The sequence below is a fragment of the Amblyomma mixtum genome, chromosome 7 (genome assembly GCF_055824585.1).
Source record: "Amblyomma mixtum isolate Tamu chromosome 7, ASM5582458v1, whole genome shotgun sequence".
Lineage (NCBI taxonomy): Eukaryota > Metazoa > Arthropoda > Arachnida > Ixodida > Ixodidae > Amblyomma > Amblyomma mixtum.
The window spans coordinates 76091358-76103052 of record NC_143018.1 but is presented as its reverse complement, the minus strand read 5'-3'; positions in this window follow the sequence as shown (position 1 = coordinate 76103052).

Here is an 11695-nt window from a genome sequence, read left to right as displayed (position 1 = left end):
CCCCTTGTAAGGGTCTGGATCGCGCTGACGAGCGCCTCCTCATCAAAATTCTTACTAACACTGTACTGTGCCCGGCGGTGCTTAAACATTTCAATATATCCTTTGATGGCGCGTGCCAGTTCTGTGGGGAGGTGGCTGACACCTTCCACATGGTTTGGGTGTGTCAATCAAACCCATCTATCCCCCCAACCCCACCAGAGAGGACTGGGTGGCGGTCCTGCTCGGCTGTCAAGACCTAAAGAGCCAAAAGGCTTTGGTTCAACGGACGCGGGCGGCGTTGCTTGCCAATGGGGCACCGGAATAGGGGCTCCACCCAGTATTGTAAGGGGAAAGGGACAATAGGGTCCTACCCCAATCACCTTTCTGTAAAAAACCTTAATTTACCATAAATGTTTTTCACCACCACCACCGCTCTCGCTGTGACGGTGGTGTTACGGTCATTATACTACCTGCCATGGTTTCAGGTGGTCTGTTAAGCCAATGCGGACTCAAACGACTACGATGACGAATCCAGGAACAGCGGTCAAAAACCTTCGGGCTCAAAAAGCAAGTTGAGCATAATTCCTTAGGCATGCCTGGCATTGGTTGGGCTTTCGGTAAAGCGTTACGAAGCAGACGTGCATCATTCCGTCCGCACCAGAAGGGCACGATTTGTGCAGCATTTTCATGAACAATTGTTTGCGACAGCCGTTGGTCATTGCGCTGCCGGGTTTGTCATAGCGAAAAAATACCTTTCTTGCCGAACCTGCGGTGGCACTAGCATCCCTTCCGCTCTCCGGAATGGATCAGTATGAATAAACACGGCGCTCAAATTGTGAGCCCGAGGATGGGGGTCTAACCCCGGCTTTGGAGGCTGTGTTTACTTGGAGTCGAACAGTAAGAATCCGCGCGTCGTGCGATGCCAGTTGGGTTGGTAACAACTTTATTCATAGTCCTGCAGAGCTTTCGCCGACGGGGCCTTAGGTCCCCCACGTGGGGACGTCGAGGCGCTGCCTCGCCGTCGCCTCGCGGGCCTGCTGGACGGCCCAGAGTTGGTCCCCGAGGCTCGGGCTGCGCAAGGCAGCGGCCAACCGCGGCGGGAGGGTTCCGGAATTAGCACCGTGAAGGTTTTTGTTACAGTCCCAGAGCCTACAGACTACAGCTCCATCTGGAAGGAAACCTGTTCTTCGGCTGGCAACCGCGGTCGTTCATCACCAGCGATACCACTATCAGCGCCGGCCACACGGAATATAAGCTGCTGCCCGTGAACGCCCCTCTGGGGCACGACGCCGTATTGGCAATGGAGCGCTTACCTTTCACACTGTTCCAGGTGAGTTACCTTGATCATTGCACTTGCCTAAGAAGCAGGAATCGCTGCTTGTTTTTGGTGTCGTGCCCCAGAGAGTGGTTATTTGCCCTAGAAGCATGCGAGGAAACTGTGCAACATTGCTTAAGTAGTTTACTCTTAATTCTTTCCGGGGATGTGGAAACAAACCCCGGACCTGATTCTAATGACATCCTGGCTACTGTGCTGGAGACTGTACAAAGGATCGAATCCGGCCAAGATGGAATTCGAAGTGATTTGAGAGAGTTGAAGCAGTGGCAAGCGTCAGTAGACCTTGAACTGAAGCAGTTGTCTTCTAGACTTCGTAGTGTTGAAGTGGACGTTTCAGATCTAAAAAACAATCCCGCTACGTCTTCGGCTGATTCTCCTGGTGCAGTTTCCAGCGTCATCTCTGACCAGCTCAGAATTATTGAATCGCGTTGTAATGACGCGGAAAACAGGCTGAGACGCTGCAACTTACTTTTTTTCGGCCTTTCCGATGACATATCTGAGACATGGCCAAGTGCTGAAACGAAAGTGATTGACCTGTGCAAGAATGAATTGGACATTACAGTAGATTCATCGCAAATAGAACGGGCACACCGCATTGGTAAATACGACCCGGAAAAGTGCAGGCCAGTGATGGTAAAATTCACATTGTTTAAGGACAAACAACAAATCATTGGGAACGGCATCAAGCTGAAAGGAACTAACTACGCTGTGCGCGAAGATTTTTCCTTTCAGACACGACTGGCTAGAAAGAAGTTGATCGAATTTGCCAAACCACAAAAAGTTCCGTACAAGCTAAATGTCGATAAGCTGAGAATAAACGGTAGTGTTTACGTGTACGACGCCGCTACTGACACCGTAAAACTATCTTCCGCATAGGTAAGGTGTTGCTCGGTTACACGTGTCATCAGGAAAGAATGAACATCTTACCGCAATAACACCGCGCAATCGCAGCTCTCCTTACTTTTCACTAACATACGCAGCATTCTTCCTAAGCGCATCGAACTATGTTCATACCTTGACAATTGTGAATGCGACATTTTAATACTAACCGAAACGTGGCTCCATAAAGATATTAGGAACGATGAAGTCTTGCCTGATATGGACAGTTTCACTATCTACAGAAACGATAGGAGCGACAGAAGGGGAGGAGGGGTGTTTATTGCAGCTAAAAAGCATATAACTTCTTTTCTCGTTGATATTCCTAGTAAATTAGAAATTTTGTGGGTTTGCATCACATCGCCATCTTCCAAGCATCTTCTTGGAGTTTGTTACAGACCACCAGATAGTCCACAATCATTCGTCTCCGATCTACATGATAACCTAACTGAAGCAAAAGCTAAATTTCCAAAAGCAAGTATTTGTCTACTAGGTGACTTCAACTATCCCGAAATTGACTGGCCGAGCTTAAGTTCGAGAACACGTGATAGCACTAATTTTGTTCAACTAACTCTCGATTTCTCTTTGGTCCAATTAGTCGAAAAACCTACCCGAGGAAACAATAAGCTTGACCTCGTATTCTCGTCAGTCCCAGACAATATAAGCCCTTTCTCTTATTCTGATGGCTTCAGTGATCACGAACTGCTTAATTTCACGATTTCCATGCCTTCATGCGCACGTGCACAAACACATAAACGTATTTTTGATTATAACCGCGCTGACTACAATGTCATTAATACCGGATTACAATCCTTTTGTGACACATATCTTCCGACTTTTTCTCAGCGTTCGGCCAACGATAACTGGGTTTTGTTCAAAAATAGTTTACTCGAATTAGTGCACCGTCATATACCACTGCTCACCCTCCGCACGAACGCATCTAAACCATGGTTCAACAGGATGTTACATGCACTAAAAAACAAGAAAAAGCGACTTTTCAAAGCTGCCAAACGCCTTGGCACACCGGCTTCATGGCAGAAACACAAAATCGCCGAAAAAACATATTGTAGTGCCATCCGCAAAGCAAAGCTTAAATATTATTCCCATGACCTTCAATCCCTTATGACACACAACCCTAAAAAATTTTGGAAAACGATATCACCTATTGACACTCCGGTTCTTGTTTCGTTGTTGGATAACACTGGTGCTCCAGTTATAGAAGAAGAATGCCCCCTTATATTTAATAATTATTTTTCTTCAGTGTTCACACAGGAAGACCATTCCACTACTCCACCATTAGTAGATGCCGATTACCAGTACATGAGTCCCATAGAAATAAGTGTCTTCGGTATTGCAGCATTAATAAACAATCTCAAGATTTCGACTTCTGCTGGTATTGATGATATTAATACAAAAATTCTCAAAAGCACAGTGATCCATTCAAGCAATATTCTCTTCCATATCTTTCGTCAGTCGCTATCAACTGGTGAGATTCCAAAGGATTGGAAAATTGGTAAAATTATCCCCATCTTCAAATCAGCTAGGTGATAAAACGAACGCGCAAAATTATCGCCCTATATCTTTGACATCAGTCCCATGTAAGATCCTCGAACACATCATCGTATCAGCAGTGGCGCAGCATCTAGATAGTAATAATTTCTTTTTTTCTAACCAGCACGGGTTCAGGAAAGGCTTCTCTTGTGAGACTCAACTACTGGAATTTACTAACGAGCTACTACACAACATGGACGAGAACTTCCAAACAGACTGCATATTCTTAGATTTTTCAAAAGCATTCGACCGCGTTGCGCATTCACGCTTAATAGGTAAAATTACTTCCCTCAACCTAAACTCACTAATTACCTCATGGCTAAGGAATTTCTTGATTTTCGTAAACAGTTCACAGTTGTTAACGGCCACTCATCTCCGTTTAGCGATGTTCTATCTGGTGTTCCTCAACGAAGCGTCCTGGGCCCGTTGCTGTTCCTGATTTATATTAATGAACTGCCATCCAACATTACATCAGCTATTCGCTTGTTCGCAGATGACTGCATAATTTACCGCAAAATCCGATCACCTGCAGATCATCTTGCACTTCAAAGGGACCTCGATCATGTAACCGCTTGGTGTTCATCATGGCAAATGTCACTTAACACTGAAAAATGCACGTTAATGACATTCAGCCGCAAAAAATCTAACTCTTCGTTCAATTACATGCTCGATAAAAGCTTAGTCTCTCAGGTGTCTTCTTACAAATACCTCGGTGTCCATTTTTCATGTAACTTGTCCTGGTCCACTCATATACAGAAAATAACAGCTAAAGCATCCCGGACCTTAGGCTACCTAAAACGGAATCTTCACGGAACTCCTGCTACTACCCGTAAGCTCGCCTATCAAACATTTGTTCGTCCGCAACTCGAATATGCGTCATCCATTTGGTCACCTCACCAGGCTTATTTAATTAACTCCCTTGAATCAGTCCAAAATCGCGCTGCGCGTTTCATCTCCAGAAACTATGACCGTCACGCAAGCGTCACAAACATTAAATTATCGCTCTCTTTGTACCTTGCAATCACGAAGATTAATTGCCCTAGTCTGCTTATTTCACAAGATAGTCTATAGCACTAATCATTCGACTCTCCCTCTTGCCCAACCTCACCGCACCTCGCACCGTTTAAACATCCATCTCAGCTTCCAACGCCTTTCAGGTAAAACCGTTGCATTCAATTCATCCGCTTTGCCGCAGGCTATTGTTCACTGGAATGGTCTTCCGGAACACATCGTCAATATTCGTGATCCAGCTTCTTTTAGGACCGAAATAACAGCCATTTTTTCTAATTACTGACGCGTCAATAACTATTGTATAATGATGTTCTTATTGTTTGATGGTGAGTACTAACAGTCAGTTGGCATTGTGTAATGATGTTCTTATTGTTTTATGGTGAGTACTAACAGTCAGTTGGCATTGTGTAATGATGTTCTTACTGTTTAATGAGTACTAACAGTCAATCAGCATTATATAATCATGCCATTCATGCTCCTGTTATTACCCCTATTTATGTAATCCCCCCCTCACACAATACTCCATGCTTGGAGCCTGTGAGGCAACGTGAATAAATAAATAAATAAATAAATGTGAGTTAAAGTGGCTACATTGGCGTGGCAGACCTTGCATATATTTGTCGGGTATGTAGCGGGGTATAGCCTGTGGTATAGTTCCGGGTTGGGGTACGTGAGCGTCTGCAGTTGTCTGAGGGCCACCGCGTGCGCCCTGTCCAGCTTGTTGCTGGGCGGAGGGAAGGTTCGGCGGGCCAGGCAGAGGGCCTTGGTAATTTGTACGTTAAAGTTATCCACGTGGTGAAAAATATTCGGAAGACCTCCACTACGGCAACTGTTTGTGTCTGTTTTTCCACCGACTGCATTCTTTGTGCAAGTCAAATACAGAAAAGTTGTTTTATTTAATTTTTATTACGCATTTTGCTGTACTTTACAAGCACTGCAACGAGAACATTTTGGGAGAGACCTGGTCAAGATCTGAATTATGAAGAGACTAACACTCGGAGCCAATTGCCATGAAAGAACTGCCATCCGATGCCGACTGCCTTCTTTAGGATTGATTCGGTAGGAGCGGAAGACGCACACTTAATGTGAAAGTATTACTATTCCCATTGCAAGAAAAGCTCGCAGTGTGTGCGTGTGTGTGTGTCACGGTGGAGCTACGGTTATGGCGCTCGGCTACTGGCCCGAAAGACGGTGGTTTGATCCCGGTTTTGGCGGTCGGATTTCGATGGATGCGAAATGCTGTTGTAATACCCGCCGCGGTGGCTCAGTGGTAAGGCGCTCGTCTACCGAACCGGAGTATCCGGGTTCCAACCCGACCGCGGCGGCGGCGGCGTTTCGATGGAGGCGAAACACAAGAGGCGCCCGTGTGCTGTGCGATGTCAGTGCACGTTTGTGATGTGCACACTTAAAAAGGGTTTTTGGAACGCTGCGTGTCGGCAGTGGTGATGATGATGTCCTCGGGCAGTGGTGCTTCGGACAGCGGAGCGCCGTGTGTGCCAGCCCCGCGTTGCGTGTGTGCGCGTGCGAGTGGTGTGCGCGAGGCAGGCACGAGGAGCGTAGAGCTACGTGTCAGCAAACCGAGGTGTTGAGGAAGACACCGCAGCTCAAGTCTGGTTGCTCAAGCGTGGAAGTGGCAGCGGTCGGACGTTGGGTTCGAGCTGCCAAGGCTTCCCTTGAATCATCGACGCAAGACCATTAAGCCTCATTCAAGCGTCGAGGTGGCAGCCATCAGACTTCGGGTCTGTGCTGCCAAGGCTTCCTTAGATAGGCTGCACAAGCCTACGGCGTTTTGGAACGCCATCGAGAAGACCTGGCCACGGTTTTCCTGCTGCTGCTGCCCAGTTCTTGGGGGCGACTGACAAGAGTTCGTCAGCGTCTCCCGTGTCCTCTCCGTTCCTCCTCTCCTGACTCTCTACCACCGCCTCCTTGGACGCAACGCCAGCGACGCATCGCAACTCGCCAACCCGCGTCTGTGTCACCTGCAAGGCCTTCCCGCTCGAACTGGGACGCTTTGTATCCGGTGAACTCTCTCCTTTCTGTCTCTAGTGTTGTACGCGTTTCTAGTGTGTGTTTTCCTTGATGTTTTTTCTTGATGATCTTTTATTGGCTCCTTTCCTTTAAAATATAAACACGGCTTCGTTTTGTTTTGTTTGATTTCTTTGTTCCTTTCCTCGAACCTGCACGTGAAAGCGTTTCCCTTCAGCAGTCGGGGACGCGTCCACCCGATTCGCGACAACGTTAAAGATCCCCAGGTGGTCGAAATTATTCCGGAGACCTCCACTACGGCACCACTTTCTCTCTTCTCTCACTCCTACCTTCCTCTCTTCCCTTACGGCGCGGTTAAGGTGTCCGCTGATATATGTGAGACAGATACTGTGCCAATTCCTTTCCTCAAAAAACCGATTTACCAATTTTAAATGCTTTAAGCCCGTGTATTGTGCGATGCCACTGCACGTTAAAGAACTACAGGTGATCGAAAATACCCGGAGCCGTCCACTACGGTTACCCTCATAGCATGAGTTTCTTTGGTACGTTAAACCCCCATAAACCATAAAAATTCCCAACAGATGAAACTCCTGATCTATCACCTCTATTCCATTGACCTCTAGATTCCGCAAGCGTCGAAAACTAGAAAATTTTCAAAGAAAGCCATGATATGCAAGCTCAAGAACCCTGCAAGTGAAAGAACAATCAAACTGACTGTAGATGCACATGTCACAGAATGAATTAACAGCAAAATTCCAGGGTGATTTATTCTGCCCGTGATCTTCGAATACGCGTCCTAAATACCTGGCCGCTGTTACTTTGCTCTCATAAATATGCTGCGAAATGTCACCGGTGCAATGCTGTTAATCTCTTTACGCTTTCTGAAGCATACATAAACTACCCACATTCGTGCAGGGCACAACTAATTCGCACTAATTAGCGCAAACTTAGCGCGCAGGTAAGGCGTGGACATATTGGGATCGTTTCGCGTACACGCGCACGGCACAGGTGAGATCACGCTGGCGGGGTGGGTGGCTAGCGCTGATTCGTGGACGGTCAGCTTTCGTGAACGCACGTCGCCTTAAGAGCCAAGGCTGCCGGACAAGAGGCACGCACCTTGCTTGCCGGCGGGAAAGCTCGTATTTCCCCAGTAACTAATAATCCATCAAAAATCCAGCTGAAGTCCAGAACGTTCCGGAAACCGCGTTGCACACCACTCATGGCGCTATATCGCGGTGCTACACAATACGCTCTGACTGCATATAATGCAGGCAATAGAAGCCCGCAGAAGCTCGTAAACGTGGCCATTAACCAATGACGTGGACCTTGTCAGTCCGCTCATTTACCAGACGTTACTCTAGTCGGATGCAGCAGCAAATGCCCTTAATGGAGGTCCTCCAGCCAATGGCGTCGGCCGGTATGCCATCACGGTTAACCACATTTCACGGAGTCACTTTAGAGTAACCTGCGACATCCCACTATTAACCACATTAACCATGACGTCATGAGTATCAGTCGGTGCCATTGGCTGCAGGGCCTCCTTTGAGGAGCATTCGCCGCTGCGTTCTTGAGCCGCATCCGACTATAACCGAAGTAACAGTCTTGTATACTACGACGCAAATTGCCGCCAGCTTCCCTCGTGAAAGGCTGGAAATGACGAGCGGTGATAGGGGCCGTCGTATATTTTATTGGACTGACGCACTAGACTCGTGACTTAATCAGCACTATCAGGATATTTTATCACTGCATCATTGCATCGTGACAAGAAGAGCAGCTATCATACAAACCCTTCATCGCAAACATTGGCACTAATCCCCTGCCAATATAAAGCGTCGTGTGTCTCCTCGCATCAGCCACGCAAGAACCTGTCTGCCCGCGCCCTTCTTCACGCCAGCATGGCCATCAGCCGTCCATGATTTCTCCCTCTTGTAATATTCTTCCGCAGGGTAATATTTGAATTGTATTACAAGCAGAAAAATAACCATTGCAATTTGTATTTTGATAGCGAACAAACATTCACACTTTAATGTTTGTTTGTTTAACCCGGAATGTTACCAGTCATGTTTCTTTGTGTTAACACTTGCTCACCAAAATATATGTGCCCACCCCTTATGTAATACCCCTAGTGGGTCATTAAGGTAATAAAATGAAATGAAATGAAAACAGCCTTCCTTTCGAGTTGTCGGAATCACCGACAGCTACCGCAACGCAAAAACGTTTCTCAAATCGCCTTTCCTGGGAGCCAGGAATGATCGCGGGTGATTATTTAATCGGCTCCGGCTTATGGGGAGCAATCCGTCGCGCGCCGTTCCCGAGTCGCCCGAGTGACGCGTTTTTTCACATCACGCGTTTTTTCACGCGTTTTTTATTTATTTATTTTATTATTTATTATACCTCAAGTGCCCCAGTTGGGGTATTACATGAGGGGTGGGCTTATTACAGGCGTTATGCTATTCTTTCGATGAATGACTTGAAGCGGTCTGGATGGATGTGGCGAACTGCTTCGGCAGGAAGGTGATTCCAGTCCTTTGCTGTCTGAACGAAAAAAGCGTTCAGATGCGCAGTGGTATGTGCTGATGGCGGGTAGACTGCTTTGCCGTGGTTAAGGCGGTGAGAGGCTCGATGTGCAGGGACGATGACACAGCTTCCAAGTGATGAGTGGTAAAACTTGTGAAAAAGGCATAGTCTGGCTATTTTACGTCGCGAATCGAGGGATGGAAGATTAGATTGCAACTTCATATTAGTGACACTTGAATGATAGGAGTAGTTCGAATGAATGAATCTTGCTGCACGATTTTGAATGGATTCGAGGGCGAGAGAAAGATTTGTCTGATGAGGGTCCCAAACTGCACATGCGTACTCCAATTTGGGACGGACGAGTGTTATGTAGGTAAGCTGTTTTATAGAAGGAGGTGCTAGACGCAGGTTACGACGTAGAAAACCGAGCACGCGGTTGGCTTCTTAAGTAATGTTAGAAATGTGGGAAGCCCAGTTCAGGGAATTAGAAATGGTGACACCAAGGTATTTATAAGATTCAACAGCGGAAATTACAGAGCCAGAGATATAGTAATTTGGTGAAACAAAGGACTGCCTGCGATGAAATGTAATTAACGATGTTTTATTAGTGTTTAAAGACATGAGCCATTTGTTGCACCAAGATTCGATGTAGTCCAGGTCTGCTTGCAATATTTCGGGATCGCTGGTGTTAGTGATAGGCCGGTAGATTACGCAGTCATCTGCAAACAATCGCATGTTAGAAGTGATACCAGTAGGCAAGTCATTAATGTAGATTAAAAAAAGCAAAGGGCCGAGTACTGTGCCTTGTGGCACACCAGAAACAACGGGGTGCAAGGGGGAGGAGTGTCCATTAGCATGTACGAACTGTTGACGGTTAGTGAGGAAGCTTCGTATCCAATCAAGAATGAGAGGGTTAAGGTTCAGTCGTGAAAGTTTAAGAAAAAGCCGTCTATGGGGAACTTTGTCGAAAGCTTTCTCAAAATCTAAAAATAATGCATCCACTGGTATGTTAAGGTCTAGGTTAGTACTAACGTCATTAATGAAGAGAGCTAGTTGAGTGTCACATGACATACCTTTTCGGAAACCGTGCTGACAAGGATGAAAGAAATTTACTGATATAAGGAAATTGACGATGTGAGAGTAAATTACATGTTCCATTAACTTCGAACAAATGCTTGTGAGGGATATGGGACGTTAGCTCTTGCATGAAGATGGCAAACCTTTTTTTGGTACTGGAATCACCTTGCCTACCTTCCAGTCCTGTGGCACCACTCCAGATGATAATGATTGCTGAAATATGTACGAGAGTATTAGGCTTGTAATATTTTTTGTGTTCTTGAGTAGTTTGGAGTTGATCCCGTCGACACCGGCTGAGGATGAGACCTTAAGGTTGTCTATTAAATTCTCGATGCCAATAGCGTCAAAGGTAACGGCAGGCATGACTGGGTGATTGTATTGCGGGAAATCTGGGAGGTTATCATCAGGCTCATTAGTAAATACGGATGAAAATACGGAATTTAGAGCTTGAGGCACTGCGGGATCAGGAATAGGATTGTTGTGTTCGTCGAGAAGAGATAAGGGATTGGATTGGGTTAATAATTTTCCAGAATTGTCTAGGATTTGTGAGTAGCATATTAGGCAATGTATTTGAATAGAAGGCGCGCTTAGTTCTAGTGATCAGTGATTGAAGCGTTTTGTCAGTGGTGTAGTATTTTTCCCAAGCGGAAGGGGTGTTTAAGCGTTTAGCTGTTCGATATTGTCTTTTCTTTTTGTTGCTTAGGCGCTTTAATGTAGTGTTGAACCAGGGGGACATTGATCTTTCGGTTACGGTTATAGTAGGAACATGTGCATCGATGAGTTCGTGCATTTTGTGCTTGAAAAGCGACCAGTTGGTTTCAATGGAACGAGTGGTGAAATCTTCTAGATACGACGTGCTAAACTCAGATAACTTATCATTTAATTTTGCGTAATCCCCTTTATGATAAAGTGTTAGTTTCTTCTTAGCTTTTTTGGTATGAGGTAGCTGGCAGTAGATCGAGGCTTGTATTATTTTGTGATCACTAATGCCACGTAGATACGTAAGGGAAGATATGTTGTCGGGGTGGGAAGTGAGCACTAAGTCTAGTATGTTCGCGGAATGGTTATCTTCTCTAGTAGGGATGGAAACAAGCTGGGATAACCCGAATGTAAGGCATGCATTGACGAAATCGCTTTCGGCGTTATTTTTAGCTGTTGTTAATGTGACGTCAGACCATGTGATAGCAGGAAAGTTAAAATCACCAAACAGGAAAATGGAGGCTTGGCGGTATGACGATGTTAAAAAGTGAACGGCGTTGTAGAAGTGTTCAGAAAACGAGGGATCTGCGTCTGGGGCTCGATAGAAGGTTCCGATAATAATGGGCGGGTATGAGATGTTGCATATTACAAACACGGCTTCTA